At 38.7% G+C, this 11,401-nt stretch overlaps 1 pseudogene across 1 annotated transcript; it reads right to left on the bottom strand.

Moving 5' to 3' along the window:
* Positions 1 to 207: 207 nt before the first annotated feature.
* LOC310904793 (ubiquitin carboxyl-terminal hydrolase 42-like) lies at positions 208 to 10,699 on the bottom strand (annotated as a pseudogene). Its single transcript has 15 exons — positions 10,359 to 10,699; positions 9,451 to 9,651; positions 8,256 to 8,366; positions 7,993 to 8,095; positions 7,762 to 7,829; positions 7,535 to 7,605; positions 6,922 to 7,004; positions 5,581 to 5,692; positions 5,080 to 5,220; positions 4,786 to 4,886; positions 4,184 to 4,325; positions 2,795 to 3,504; positions 2,336 to 2,424; positions 907 to 2,007; positions 208 to 406 (listed from the first exon to the last, which is right to left on the bottom strand). The product of its transcript is annotated as a ubiquitin carboxyl-terminal hydrolase 42-like (transcript).
* Between the last annotated feature and the right edge of the window lie 702 nt (positions 10,700 to 11,401).

Below are 11,401 nucleotides of genomic sequence, written 5' to 3'. Positions count from 1 at the left end.
ATATTTTTCAAAACATATTTTAATATCCAGCAGACTGTTCAGTCATCAAGCATTTAAAGACTGTTTTAGATAATCTCTAGATTAATCTAAAAGGAATCCCATAAACATGCTGCAGCCGCTTACCTTTAATATACTCGCTGGATGCGATGTTTCTTCCTTTCACCTGCACTGGAAGGCTTCCCTTCCTTGTGAGGTTGTTTACTGCCCTCACTTCTGCATTGCTCTCATAAAGAGCCATCTGGAGGATGGGATTCTTCCTTCTTCTCCCGGGTTTTCTTCTGGAAACGAGGATCTAAGTGTTCCAAGAAGCCTTTCACTTTCCTGATGTTTCTCCTTTTTCTTCTTTTTGTTACGCTTGCGATTGGCATTGTCAAAGTGGAGCGCAGAGAAATACAAATCATAAAGTCTGAAAGAAACATGCAAGTTAAAAAGAGAAAAAAAGATGTGGCACTTGTTGCATACAGGAAACTTTATTTATTTTACCACAGGCGATGATTTGCCGCATGTCAGCTATTTTGTGGTACTTTGTGCACATGTAACTTCCTTTAGATGCAGCAAACTTAAGCCCTCAGATTGAAGGACCATAGGTCCTGGTTGGTACACAGATCATTAACAATGGTTAGCTCTGGAATATGTGCAAGTAAAAAAAAAAAAATATTTTAACCTAATCCAGAATGGTGTGCAGATGTGATTCGAACTACGTGGTCCAAAGCTAGTGCTCTGACACAATTCAGCAATACCTTTCCTGTCTTCACTGATCAACCTAATGATCCCCAGTCATGATCCCCAGCCAGATTATGCTATCTAAATAACTCAGAAACTATGAAAAAAAAAAAACAAAACATGAGAAGCACCCAGAAAAGAATTAGGAAAAAAAATGCTGATTAGGCTGGAATCCCTGCTTACTTGGAATCCTTCTCTCCCTGTTTATCTTCAGACTTCTTTTTCTTCTAGAACTTCTTATATTTTTTCATGTTTTCACCACCTAAAACCTCCTTTTCTACCTTTCTGCGTTGCCTTTCTATTTCACTTTCACTACCTTCTGCACGAGTATATTGTCTTTTTCTGTTTCCTTCTTTTGCCTTTTTCTGGCGACAGTTCTCCAAATGAGCTGACACAGGTGGAAGTGCATGTCTCTCACGCGAATGTTTTCCAGAATGTTGCTGAGCTACTGAGCAACGATGTGAGTCTGCTCTGGGTGTGCTAAAGTGATGTACATCTTCCTCTCGCAAGAGGGAACCTTGAGGCCATCTGCTTTTGTAATGATAACGCTTATGTGACCTGCTGGAGTAAGTCTGAGTCAATTTGTCAAAGTCTTTATCACCGTGAGAGAACTTTCTCTCTCTACTGTCTCCTGCTGCATGAGGTGAATAGTAATCCTTGTAATAGCTACATTTTTCCCATTTCCGTGGTTCATCTTGATAGTATCTTTCTCTGCTCCAACTTCTTTCCCCTTTGGAATGGTAATATCTAGCGCTATCTTGTTCTGATCTTCCTCTGCTTCGAGATCTGTACTTTGAATATTTTACTGGTCTTCTGCCATTATCAGGGCTGTTCCTTTCACTATGGGAAGATCTGTACCTGCTTCCCTCCCAATACTCCTGCTTGTGACGCTTTTGCTTAACAACTTCCACACTCCGAGAGCACCTTCTCTTGCTGGAATGACCATCTTTTTGACTCTCCTTCTCTTCAGTAGGAGAATGTTCCCTCTTTCTCTGGTAACGCTCTTTGTCAGATTTTTTAGTCTCGTCCTTTGTATCTTGGCATCTATCTGTAACAGCTAAGGAGGAAAGGTTTTTAGAACTACATTCACTGTCAGACTTTAGAGGGGAAGTTTGCCGCAATTTCTCACCAGTCTCAGAAGACTCTTTGATGTAGAAAACATTTTCTTCTGAAATCAGTTCATGTTCTTTTGATCTTCTTGGTTTCTCCTTGTCTCCACGGTCATCACATTGGTACTGTTCAAGGTATTCATCATTCTCAGTAGATTTCGGAGGTCCCGGGACACTGCACAAAATAAAAACACGTTTCCGTCTCCCTCCACCTGCTGCTCTGAGAAAAAAGGGGTGGGGGCGACGGGGGAACAGCCAATGTTTCTCCAGATAATGGAGAAAAATGGAAAAACATTCTATGAAGAAACACAAGTTCTCCGCGAGGCACCAGCCTGCATCAGAGTGCTATGCACAGTGTCGATCATTAGTTCTGTTCGCAACACTGGCCATACAGTACGGAATTCTACTGATTTAAATCCTTCCATTAAATAGTATTAGTAGACAGATAAAACCGCAATGAACTTCCATAAAATCTTGTCTTAATCAGACTGTGCTCATTTTACCTTCTTTCCTCTGACAAGCTGTTCAGCTGGCTGGCCGTGAGGGATTCCATGATGACTTCTCGAGGGACTGGAGGCATAGCTCCAGGCATCTGCAACTAAAACGCACAAGTCAGCAGACAGAAAAAATACCATTTGTGCTGAGGACTAGTCTTCTCAGAATTTCTACATTAAATGCTAAGCAAGATCGCTTTGTGTTGTATGCATTATCTACACTTCAAAGATAACGCCAACTCACCTCCCAAAATCTACTTTATGAAACTTAAGAATTTTTATCTCAGCTCAGCTTAAGCTGACAAGTTCTAATGTCAGCTCAGCTCTGCAAATTCTAATGGCATAATATCACAAAGGGTTACGATCAAATTTGTGCTGTGTTTTCTCAGCATTTCGCCTGAATTAGGAACATGATAAACACTCCCGAATACATCGTGGGTGAGAAATTCTCGATGGAGCAAACTACTATGTTTCAAGCAATCCGTTTGTTTTAGAAACGAACATCTCACAAGGTTTAACAGGTTCAACTTGGCAAGTGGAATCATCAAGTTTCAGTCCGTTTTCTTTAGATTCATGAACTAAACTAATAGCACCATTCAGTGAATCAGTGTTTGGCAGCTCATGCTGGGATCTTCCTTCATCAGCATTCTGACAGGAAGAATGGGAATTCTGCGATGTACGGACTACCTTTCCAACCAAAATTCCACATTGCATTGCAATTCCTTTTAAATAAGCCCTTTGACTCCTCCTCAGATTTTCCTGAAGATTCTGCACCGTAAGGGACTGTGTTATCAGAGCTGAGTTTAGGATTTCCATTCACCTTTGGCTCCACAAAAATTTCAGCAGAAACTCTTTTTTTTTTTTTTTTGTATTTGTATTTGCTTCATTTGCTTTACCGAATTTGTGATTGTGGATGAAGGAACAGCCTTGTAGAGATCTTCATCCTCCACAGCACTGCTAAGACAGTCAGGCTGTGACACAGTCTGACGAGCAGGCAATTTATTGTGAATACTGATGGTGATCTTCTGGTTTTTTGACGTATCAGTAATTGAAGGCCTGGTAATCGCCTGTTCTTGAACACAGGCCATTGGTGGTGCTGAAGATGGCCTTTTTAGGGTGACACCAGTGGTATTTGCATCCTCTTTTATGGATCCATTTCCATTTAAACGACTTGAATTCTGTATTTAAAAAGAAGAAATTGCAAGACGGGTTAATGCAAACACTCCATTTAACATTTTTAAACATGTCATTCTCCTACTAAGTATTTCTACAAATGGTCTTAACACCTAAAAAGCAAAAAACACTGCCCTTAAAAGATAAATGCAAGTCCCATAAGTGTATTTAATTCCTGCTTTTGGTTTACTGCATATTGATATCAAATTAACATCATTTTTGAAAACCATCCAAACAACTTAACATTGCCTAAAGCTATTCCCAAATATATTTAGTTTCCCCTTTAAACATACCCCAAAAAGCCTGGAATAATTGTTCTGGTGCTCAGGAATAAGACAATTTGGTTTCCCTGTCTTAGCTAAAGTGACGTCGATAGGAAAAACAAGTCCTCTTTTAAATGATTCGAGGATTAGTACACTCTACTTAAATTGTCAAAGAGCGTAGCTCTCTGTGCTTTACAAAGCTGTCTAGGAGGTATAAACAATGGAGTCGCATGGCTGCGCAATTCAGCAGTAACCACTGTTTGAATGACTCTGGCTGTAGCATGAGGGCTGTGAAGACAGCTGCAGCGTGGGAAGGAAAACAAAACAAAGATGCCAAAAACCAAACAAAAAACCCCACACCAAACCCCAAACCCACTGTCCGTTTGGTGCCATTATCTGCCCTCCCGCTTCCCTAAATTACCTTAATCATATGAGGAGGAAGTCGTGGTCCCAGAAATCCAGCCTGCTTACTGTTAGCCCCCCGCTGACCAGGGGGGAATGAACAGGGATAAGACGGTGCTGCTAAGTAAAAAGCACGTTCTCCGAGCGTCAAATCATAGCGCCTTCAGAAAAGAGCAGTGATCTCAGTTTAGTTTTTCTTTCGGCCTACTCTTGGATTAAATCCCATCCTATAATTTTATAGGAACAGTTCATACGATATGGAAGCCTTCTCTACAGAAGACTTAGCCAAGACTACAAACTGAAAAGTAGGTAACAGTCTTCCTACTATGACTATCACTTTCAGAGCAATAATTCATTCTTACACCACAGATGGCCTTCATTTCTCTCCTTCTCTAAATTAGCCAGCTACAGATAACACATATACAGCAATTTACACAAGTGCTGCAGTTTAAGGCCAAGCAACAAAAGATAATAAATGACAGAGAATTTCAGGTTAGACAGAACTGAATTAGAGAAATAATCATCTTTTCCTGGGAGAGAAAGAAAAACACTTGCAAAAAGAAAAGTATCAATAACAGGAGAGTAAATCTCTTCTGAACACATTTGAATACTTGTTATTACCTGATATAAAAAAGTAAGTAAGCTTGCTGACCAAGAACTCTTTTAATGTCAGTACGGACTACTTTTGCATCATTCATCTGATACCAAAGTCCATTACCAGCCTGCAAATAAAGACAACGATATCTTTAGATGAATTGCATGTTTTCCAAATGAAATCACAGATAGCAATAAAATACACACGTGTCAAATAAACATATAATGAAATCTTTTTCCCTAGAAACAGTACTACTAGTAACACTTGAACTGGTTTGCCAGCACAACCTTTACCCTGTTAGAAATGATGTCGACTTCTACCTTTATGTAGCATACATAGTGTCCTGAGCGACAGTTGATACCATGATGCACCAGCACCGCATATAAGGCATAGATGAGTGGTTCTCCACTTGATTGAGACATGTAGGCTCGGAGGTCCAAATACTCAGGATATTTTACTTCCTAAAGAGAGACCAAGAAGATAGAAAAATTATATCAGAGTACTTCGCGGACTAGCCAGAGAAAAACACTTCCAAAAAACAGAGACTGGAATTATATGAATATATCTCTTGATTCACTAAAAATAAGTCTTCCCATAAGCAACGTTTAATACTAGAAGTTGCAGACAACTGTTTCCTGATGAATTAGCCTTCTCAGAGGAAAGTATATGCTTCTTGTCAAGCAGGAACTTTACTGATATTAAGAGAAAGAATAAGCCGTAGTCGTTAGTCTACAATTATTGTCTGAAAATATTAACAACTTTCAGCTTTGGGGGATGTCCCATTACATGATGACAAAGTTGCATTACAGCGGGAAATATACCTTGTTGATCTTTCCACCTGTGAAATCTGCAAATCTTTTCAGTGATATTGTGAGAACGTTGGAAGAACGGTGTATGGTAAATCTCTTGGATGCAGGAACCATCTTTTTACACCTTAAAAACAAGCAGAGACAAGTGTTTGAAAGCATCATCTTTTTTGCCCCCAAAACAAACTCGTTTTAATGTCTCATGCATGCTTATGCTATTTGAATGATATTTACTTGCATCATATGTTTGGTTTTTTCTTTTCATAAACCCATGCACTGCATGTCACGTTTGTTAATACAGAGAAGAAGGTAAGTTTTACCAACAACTCAGAGCATAGCGGGAACAGGAATCTCTCACGAAAGCGTATTACCAGGGAGTTATAAAATATAAACAAAAAATAGTAAAAATGAGTTACATATAAGACTAATAACAGTTATCAGCAATGGAAAAAGTACTGTACATGTGCAAGGCCTTTCCTTTTAAACTCACAAAAAGACGGAAAATTCTGGCTTTAAGTGTGACTGAACCGATCACACCTCAAAGAGCACATTAAGGAAGGACCATGCAATTCAGATGTGAGGTGCTATTACAGTTCTTTCTCTTCCTCAGACATCACTTATGAGAATCCTGAATACGCTGCATGTTGCTTTCTAGGATCCGCAGGCCAAGACGAACCTGGGATTAAATTGCTTTAATAACCTATTGGACGCTCTTGATTCGACACCCTAATTTCCTTAGTATCCAACAACAAGAAGTGGATACTGCATTTTTCATTTAGAGGGGTCAGGCATGAATTCTACAGAACTGAGCCGGGCACTCTGTGCTTTTCTGAGGGGATGTTTGACTAACAGCTTGTTTTGCCAAACCATCTTATGCAAATGTTCAATTGTTTCTCACATACGTAGAAACATCTTACATATTGATCAGCACAGAGAGCGCCTGAACTCAACAGGCTTTCCCTGTGCACGGGTTAGGCTTAAGGGAGCTCATTTCGGACATTAGTCCACATCGACAGGTTTCACAGTTCAAGAGCTGTGCAAGACGCTGTTTAGTGAGCCAGCACAGGCTGCTAACATTCATTACCACAGAGCCAGCTCACATGCCCTGACACTCAATCTAACTTTGTTTCACAGTGAACGCTAGGACCTGTAGGAACCTGCTGCTGCCTTCCACTCCAAATCATTCTCCATAGCTCCTTGCTTCAGCTCACCACTACTAGAAAATGAAGCAACAACAACAACAACAAAGCTGCGTCTCCTTATTTCTAAATGAAGTTAAAGGATAACTTACGCTCTAAGTCATGTAATATATAAAACTAATATCTAGTATTAAGACATAATTAGTAATAATCTTACTCGCTACATTTATAGCAATTCTCTCCATACAGCTCTTCAGGTTTCACAAATAGTTCTAGAGCTCTGGTAACAGATGAAACCGCCTAGAGGAGCGAGAGAGAAGAGCGTAAAGTCACTGTAAATTCAAAATTCCAGAGACGCACTAGGAGTTTATAAGAGAACCTGACTAACACATACTTAAGCGATCTACTATGAGCACTGTCAAGAAGGAGGCAGAAAGAGCATGCTCAGCGTTTACCTCACCTGGAAGTCATTCTACTTTGAAACAAATCATTTTCCAGTAACGCAGACAGCATCTATAGTGTGCTTTGTCATCAATACTGGCAACAAATCCAACAGTCTAACAATTAGATGTATATTGAGGTAGAACAACAAAGAAGTGTGACAGTATTATACTTTGCGCAGCAATAAAATTCTTTCCCCTTAAACCCAATGCAGACGTGGAGACTACAGGGGTTCCACAGAAGGACAAAGTCCAATCCACTTTCTAACCACCACCAAGCTCTTATATTTTAACATTGTACGTGGTTTGGTTTTTTAAGTTAAACAAGTTTAATTTAGAAAGTTATACATGTACTTAAACATCATGAATTATATTTACAAAACCTCCTACCTTTACATCCAAAGTGATATCAAGAAATGCCTCATACGTATCCGAAACTGCTTTGCAATTCAAGCACTTCACTGGAAGCAAAATATAAATGCTTAACAACACGTGAAGGAGACTAACTGTCCACATTCAAGTTGTCGATAGATACTACTTCAGACAAACTACAGACTGCTTTACTACCGACAAAAGACACAGATCAGTTCTAAGGACAGGAATATTTTTAAAAGTACCTCTTGATCTTAGAAATCCTCCAAATATTTGATGAATGATGGTGGTAGCTTGAGAAGATCTGTCCAATCTGGAAATAAATTATAATCAGACCTCAGAAGATTTAAGGCACACAGTTAACTCTTCAAAGAGTTTTATGAAAACCAAGGATGACCTAGACTTTCAGTTTTGATAGTAAATAAAGGCCTAAAAGGTGCTAGAGAACGTATAAAAGTGAATTTGTTTATGCTTACTTGGTGCTTCCATTCAAGCACGCTTCCTGCATAGCATCAACAGTATAGCGCAAGAACTCGTGTGCGTCTTCTTGACTGCCAAAACGGAAATGTTGTCCTATTCCTAAATAAGAAGATGATAGTATTCACCTCATTTAAAAATGAAGTAATTCTCCTGTTTCTAAAATCTCTCTTCTTTACAGTGTTAAAACCATTTATACACATCAAATAATTATTTGAAGATTACAAGATGCTGAAAAAGAAACACATCTGAAGCCACTTACGACTGAGATTATTGATAACACGCGTAGGCTCGATGGCATCAACAGTGCAACGCAGGGCCTGGTTAATGTGAGTCTCCATCGTGCACATCATGCAAAAATCTTGTTCACGACCTGAAGAGTGAAAGAAGAAAGCATCCCAGTCTAGCGAAACAGACATAACTACAAACAAACATATAAGTAACATTTAAACTATAGATACAATATCCACTCTCCTTGTCCCAACAGTCTCCTAACATTTCATTTCACACAACTTTATAGAATAAAAATATCCATTAAGCCTGTATTCAAGTGCATTTTGTGATGAGAAATCTAAAAGACTACTGCAAAGTCACGTTTGTAAAGGCTGACAGGAATGTGAACTCCACAGGTTGCAAAATGTATGAGGAAAGAATATTTGACCTTGATGATACAGCATTAAGAGAACGTGGGTTATTTTCAGCACAGTGCTGTCAGGTGAGCTTCATGATACAGAGCTACGAGTCCTTTGGGAGAAAGGAAAAATTACAGTAATGTATGTAATAGTACTTCTGCCCTCCTTTTTTCAACAGGATTCTCAACTGAAACGATTTCTATATACAGGAAGAAAACAGTTAAATTTCTAGGTATCGATACAAAGATACCAGCCTAAAAAGCATACAGGTTTAGTACAACATTTACTTTATAGTACAACATTTTATTTAGGACAAAATCAGTCTAGATTTTAATACAGTCCCACAAAAAAATCTAGTCGTGTTCATAACAGCTCATATTGCTTTCTAGGTTTTTTTTTTTTTTTTTTTTTTTAATTGGTTCAACAACGAACAGACCATTTATTGTAGTGCATTATGGAACCTCGGCTGTGCAGACTAAAGACCTATGATGCCAACATCCTAAATTTTATTGCCTTTCTAGCAGCAGGAAGCCCAAATAGCCCAAATGCCAAATGTTCATTAAATGCATTACTGTCCAATGCACTTCATTATTCCCATGAAGCAAGAAAAGATCCTTTTAAAAAAACAAACAAACAAACAAACAAAAAAAACACATGGTGCGTTAAACGCACTCCATATGCTATTCCGAGCCCACTGCTAATACAATGCTCAAAGCCAGCGTCTACAGGTAAAATCAGGCAAGTAAGTTTGTCTCACAGAATCACTGCTGTTCTTTCACCTTCACACTATCCAACAGATTTAAAATACTGTTAGAAAGTACTCACATGACTGGCTGTGCTCAAGAGAAAGCATGTAATTGGCAAGTGGGGGGGTGTAGGTCAAACACTGTAGAGTAGCATTAAGAAAACACGTGTTGCCAAGATTGTACAGGCCAACTCCAACACTTTGTGTTTCTTGCCAATCCATACGTATCTTCTCAGGTGGAAAAAGAATCCTTTGTGGCGGAGCAATTCCATCATTAACAACTGCAAGAAAGTTATATTTAAAAAGAGATTTTGTTTGTTTGTTTCTAAGAAAGGTATTAAGTATATATAGGTATAGTGAATATATAAAGTATATATAGGCATAGTAAAAATACTATTCTGCGGGAGCACCTAGAGGAACTAGCTACAATCCAAAACAGAAAAACTTATTGCAGACACCTTTAATACCGCCATCTTCAAATTGGCTGGTCAACACAACGTTTTGGGAAAAAAAAGTTTAGTCAACCATTTTAATTTCTTCCTTATTATATGCTTTTTTCCTTATTATAACTTCAACCACAAACTTAGACTTGAAATTATATGGTAATAAATGCAAGGACAATGTAAAAACAAATAACTAGGAATGACGGTACCCCTACAAATATCAGATCTTTTCCTGAGCAATCTTAACATTCAAAAACCTGTGAATAATGGAACCTGTGAATAGCAACAATCAAACACTTTTCTTTGCAAAACAGAAAAGATATGGATGAATCAGTGCATTACAAAATGCTCCCCACATTTCTCTGTCGACTGTAAATATATCAAAATTAATTTCTGTAACGTCAGTCACTTCAGTTGCCTTAGGAGAATCGCTTTGGAAGTCTTTATTCACAGTAGTCCCGTTCTCTATCAGTGCAACAAGCAAGAACTACCACTTTCTACTTTTGTTTTGAAGAAAACGGAGGCAGGATAAAGCGCACACTTACTTAGATCTCTTTGGGCAAAAGGCTTAGATTTTTCAGAGGATCTACAATAAATAGCACCTCCACATCCTTGGGCCACAGAGACTTGGCTTGAATCTTCTGCAGGTGGTATCCGGCCCCAGTTTGCGGTGCGTGACATCAGTTTTTTAGTACTCGGTTTCTTGGATTTGCCAGACCGCCTTGAAGATGGCTTTTTAGACTTTGAAGATTTGGGCTTGTTAACTATGGTCATTGTTCTCATCTGCGACAGAGACAAATGTTCTGGCTGACGTAAGAATACCAAGAAGCATTCCAAGAAGAAAAGAGTAGTAGAAGTCCTGTCACTTAATCTCAAAGAAACGGCCTTGAAGAACTAACTTGCTGGTATGAATGATTTAAAAGGAATCCCCAAACTAAACACACAAAGGAAAAATTTCCATCAAAACTCTATCAGTATTACTTTTAGCTTCTGCAGAACTAGTGGCTGATGCCATTTCTTTCACTTTCGTAGGATTTTAATCCATTACAACTCTGGAGTCTTTTTAATATAAAAATGCAAATGACATTCTCTGAGGGGAATCAGTTATTTATTGCATTTTTGGAGCTTTGCAATTATCTATTAATTATTACCTATTATCTAATAGATAATGGTTGCGATTTATATATAATTGTTGCTCACGCTAGTAATGGAGCACTATTACTTTACTGCCTGCGCTTTTCTGCTTCGTGTGCACAAAGGTACCTGCATTTCGCTGCTACTTTACTTCTGTCTTTCCAGGGCTCACCCTCTACCTCACTGTCTACTGCACCAGTCATGATGGCTTGGTTGTGATTCTGTAATGAGCCTAGCTTTTGAATACACTTTTTCTGGGCGTCACTTTGTGATAGCAAGTTAATTTGTGAGGGCTTATCACCTATGACCTGCTTCTCAGTAGGTACACGTTTGGCCTCTGTTAAGCAGAGAGTCAATCACAGCTTAAGATTTTGTCCAAGATGCCATTCACGAAACTGAGTTTAACCTTGACAGAACTGAGTTTAACCTTTAAACCTGAAGCTCCGTTAAAGAA

The sequence above is a fragment of the Anser anser genome (assembly GCF_964211835.1).
Source record: "Anser anser genome assembly, chromosome: 10".
NCBI classification, from domain to species: Eukaryota; Metazoa; Chordata; class Aves; order Anseriformes; family Anatidae; genus Anser; species Anser anser.
Note: the sequence above shows the minus strand (reverse complement) of the source record. Positions and strands in the feature narration are given on the sequence as shown.